Below are 5,147 nucleotides of genomic sequence, written 5' to 3' on the forward strand. Positions count from 1 at the left end.
AATTTCATGTCATTAGCCCCTCTAGTAATATATTTACTGAGAAAAATGTTGACGTGTTCAATACTTATTTTACCCGCTGTATGTCCTCTACCAGATCAAGTGCTTTCATGGGAGTTTATTTCACAATAGTACGCCGTGCAGATGAACAACTTTTTGTCGTGCCGACACCAATGTCTTTCGTTGACACAGCAGCGTGGACAGCTTGTTGGGTAGAAAAGAAAAACATGTCAAACACACTAAAACAGACTAAAAAAACAGCTATAATTACCCTGAACTCTACCATGCACTGATTCTATGATGGTTATTTGTGTGTGTAATATGTGTCTGCATCGTTTTTGGAAGCTGGCTCGTTTTGGCTTTAATCTTTGTACATGAGTATAGTGGGAATAAATTCAACTAAAAGGTGCAATTTTAAGCACTAATGGGTGCATGATATACCCAGTGTTAACAGAGATTTAGTCATTTCAGCACATTATGTTGGGCTGAAATGTTTGATTATCCTTATCTCAAAGTAGTTGAGTGTGAATGATAAGCTTCCTGAACACTAATCCTGAACATTCAAGAGAAAACTACACACCTTTGGATCTGACGTTTGTTTGAAGAGTCCTCCGAGAGAGCTGTGTACCAACAGTCCGTTTCTTTGTTTGGCAACCAACATCTCTTGTAGTTGGATTCAGTAGAGCTTGTAGGAGAAGGTACTTCTCAAAGTGGGAGCGGCCACGGGGTGCATCCGAAGGCTGGGGGGAGAGATAATAAAAAAGGTAAATTAAAAAACTCAACTCTGTTCCACTTAGAACGAGAGGAAAAGTTCTTTGCTGCAGGACACTACAGCGCTGCTGTTCCTCACTCCACAAAAGTGCAGAAACCACTGGATGAAAGTCAGCAGACATGCACAGTCAGGTCAGGTTTCTACAATCAGAATAAGATGATCAGATTAAGTGTTTATAAGCAAGTCATTCAGATTATCAATCTGCATAAACCACCTCTCTCATTCGGATTACAAATTCAAAACGAGCTGAATCGGGTCAGAAAAATCCAAATGGGGTGTTTACATGACGCATTTTTATTCCGAATGGCCGTTTAATCCGATTACTTATGTCCATGTAAACGTAGCTAGTCTGCAGTGGAGCAGGAGCTCAGAGCTGCAGATGCCCGGTGTGCTCCCCACTTCCCACATTAAAAAGAAAGAGGAAAACAAAAGGTGAGTGGTGAGCAGAGAAACTAAGAGGAGAAAGGGAAAAAGTTTGTGCAAGATGCAGCCAAATGAGTTAAACTTATATTTTCTGTGATGGAGGGACCGAGGCTAGCGTGAATTAAGTCAGCCAGCCCAGAGATGACAGAGACAGCAGCATCGATCTAGGTTAGCATCTCTGTCTACATGCTCCAACATACCAGAAGCATATACATGTATTTCTGAATGCATTTAGAGCTCACAGAACATTAAACTAACCATAGAGGTGTAGCCTGGCCCTTGCCTTCCTACGCAGCTACGCTCAATTCTAGTTTCCCTTCACTGCTCCTTGTACGAAGCAAAATGAAGGACAGGGTAGGGTTGGGCAATATTGGCAAAAAAAATTAATTACGATTAATTGTGGTATTTAGCCAATAACGATTGACGATTAATGCCCTGAGTCCCTGGACACCCTTATTTCGTAGTAACATGACCAGTTTAGTGGGAAAGATTTGCTTTTTGTAAAAAAATAATGTTCCAAATTGTGTGAAAATTACAGATTTCAGGCTATACATCATATTTTAAATTGTGTAGATAGATAAATTACAGAAGTTTATTTTAATTTTCGTCATATTTGAAGCGGAGAGGAGCACCGAGCAGACTGCCCAGTCAGTTGGTGGCATTAATTGTATTAATTGTCAAGTGCCAAAAAGTAATCGATTAATGTTTTTCTGACGATTAATTGCACATGATACGATTATGCCCAACCCTACTGGTTTTAACCAGGCCAGTAGAGATGGGGTGTTGGATAGACTCCCTCCATTCCACTAGGGGGCGCTAGATCTTCTACAGCGTGTAAAACCGGAAGTTACTTTAAACGAATATCAGATTGATCCTTTTTTGTGATTTACAGTAAAGTTCAGTAAAATTGCAGCTACAAATATCCTCCCTTGGGTCTTAGCCCTGCTGGGGGCTAAGCACCCTTAAATGTCAGATCCTAGAATCGCCCCTGTCTAATATAGGCTACTGTTCAGCGTTATCTTGTGCTAAAAGATAAAGCGTGTTCATGCTGAACATCAATACAAAACACAAGACATAATCACACACTTACACCGCCGTCATCTGAAGATGTGTGACGAACAGTAGGGAGGGAGCCTTCCTTCAGTCGAAGTCTGTCAGCAAACCCGGTCGCGTATTGTTGGTAGTTTTCAAAGCAGTCCGTCGTGAAATGATGCGCGCAAACTACAACCGTCTTTGGCAATGTCGCAGGGACGTTGCCGTGATTAAAAATAAAATTAAGCCACTCATTTCTGTTCTCCGCGACCGGGAGAACATGCGTGGATGGGTGTGGTGCGTTACAGCCGACAACATTACATCTAACGTTCCCAGCAGCAGCCATTGTGCTACGGTGGTCTTCCTGTGACGAAGGGGGTGGAGCTCCACCTTGGGTTGCCATGTAAGGTGGGAGGTTTTTTTTTTGTAACAGATTATTTGCAGACACCAAAAAAAAAACATTAGGCTACTGCCAAAACAGAGCTGGGTGCATTTTATTTATTTATTTATTTATTTATTTATTTATTTATTTATTTATTTATTTATTTATTTTATTGTAGAAGCAGTAGAGACCCAAATGGATGTACAAAAGCATGCAAAAAGTGGTCCCCATTAATTTAAATATGCTTAATTAACAGTTTTCTTCAGTTTTTTTATTAGGGATGCACAACATTTCAGCATTAACATCGGTATTGGCCAATACTGGTCAATTTTTAGGAAATCGTTATCGGCCCAATACGTAAAACTGGGCCGATATTAATGTCCGTAATAGATTTCCCAATTTTTAGTTTTGTGTTTCTCTTTTTGGAGGCGAAATGTTTGGTCCAGTGGTACAGTATCTGTTTGAACATGATAATGATATCGACGCTGCGCAGCCAGGAATAACAGAAGTAGAGCCGTGTCAGAGGTCTGGTAGTTTATTTATCAAAAAAAAAAAAAAGACACAAGTGTGTTTGTGCTTATATGTATATAAATAATTTGTGTGTTTGTGTAATATCAGTAAATATCAGTTATCGGCCATAGAAGCAATGATTATATTGAATATTGATATCGGCTGAAATTTTCATATCGGTGCATCCCTGTTTTTCTATTGTCCAACACTTTGATGGAACCCTTGTGATAAGAACTGCTTGAGCTGCTATTGCATACTCAAACAAAATTATAAGTTCACCTTAAATACAGAGCTCATGAGCTTGGTTGCTGATGACTTCTTCGGCCTGCAGAGGTGTGTGATCATTTCCGTTTATCACAATGCGTGTTTGTTGTCAAAAATAATTAAGCAGAAATGTATTGTGCTCATAAAATGGGTCAAATGTGGAAGAAGTAGTTCTCTTCTGTTCTGGTAATGATTGTGCACACATAGGATGCACAACGACCACAAAAAGGTCACAGAGGTGTATGGAGGGCTCACCTCCGCTTGCTGCCTTCAAGTGCTTTTTGATGTGAACGTGTGGGTATGAGCTGGAAGCATATATCACATTGAGTTTCCAGAAATGTAAATGATTTCCATGTAAAAGGCGGGTATTCAAGTGGGCTCTTTAAACGGACGGCAAACATAATTTTATCTGAATGTTTAAAAAATGTGTGAAACACTACGGTTTAGCCCATATTAAACACATCAGACAGATCCTGTTTTGAGAGAGCCACGTTCTTCATGTTTACATTACGGGCCTATACTGTAAATGTACATTAACAGCCTCAGGAGTGGGATTTTTTTTCCCTGAAACATCCAAGTTCACAAGTTGTTTATGTGAGGTTCTGAGCTGTAATCATGAACTAATGGATTCCGATTGAACGCTGAAGATTTTAATGGGTTGTCCTGTACTATTTTCTTGATGGAACAGTTTTGCCGAATTTTATTTTACTCTTAATCTAGACAAAAAAAGTATTGATACAATGTTGTTTTAGAACAGCAGTTCTGTCCATATGAGTGTGACAAATTCACACATGAAGACCACTAACACACTTGCAATGCAAACATGCCACAAATATTTTACTGTAAAACTGAACTCCCTGACAGCTCCCTTTTAATTTGACAGCTTCCTTTAAATCTGTAGCTACCAGGTTATGGTAAAGAAAAGGAAATTCACAAGGACCTTTGCTTTTATTTTCACAACACAATGAACTTAACAGTTTCTTTAAAAGTGAACTATAAAGAGATGTCATAATCAGAGTATATGTTGTGAACGACTCCGCTACAACATCAAATAGCCCAGTATCTGTAAAACTGAGTTATGTCAACTTTAAAGTTTTCCAACTGACTGTGGCTGACATCTTGAATCATATAATCAAATTTTTATATTCCTCATGATTAGCTAGCTACCTTTTGCAAATTGAATTAAAATGCATAAATGTGTAAACTAGAATTACAAGTTCATTTAGAGGGGCTTCAAATTGAAAGGGTGACTGAAATTAATTTTCTTTGAGTAATGATTGATGAAAAAATAAGCTGGAAATCTCACACCAGACATATACAAGCCAAAGTGTCAAGGGGAGTTGCAATATTACATAAAGCAAAACAAGTTCTGAATTACAAATCACTTCATATTCTTTACTGTTCCATAGTTCTTCCATATTTAAATAATTGTGCAGCAGTTTGGGGCAATAATTATAAAACTGTTATACAACCATTATTCATTTTGCAAAAGAAAGCAATAAGGGTAATTCATGGGGCTGGACATAGGGATCACACCAATTCATTATTCTTTTTGTCAAAACTACTAAAATTTACAGATCTGGCAGAGGTACAAACAGTACTAATAACATTTAAAGCAAAAAACAAATTATTACCAGGCAATATTCAGAAATTATTTGTTGAAGGGGAGGGGAGTTATCATTTAAAGGGTCAGTTTAACTTTAAATTAAGGATTGTTACAACTCGTACAGGGTTTTGTGTTTGTGTTGGTGGAGTAAAACTGTGGAA

This window comes from Austrofundulus limnaeus, unplaced genomic scaffold, assembly GCF_001266775.1.
Source record: "Austrofundulus limnaeus strain Quisiro unplaced genomic scaffold, Austrofundulus_limnaeus-1.0 Scaffold36, whole genome shotgun sequence".
Lineage (NCBI taxonomy): Eukaryota > Metazoa > Chordata > Actinopteri > Cyprinodontiformes > Rivulidae > Austrofundulus > Austrofundulus limnaeus.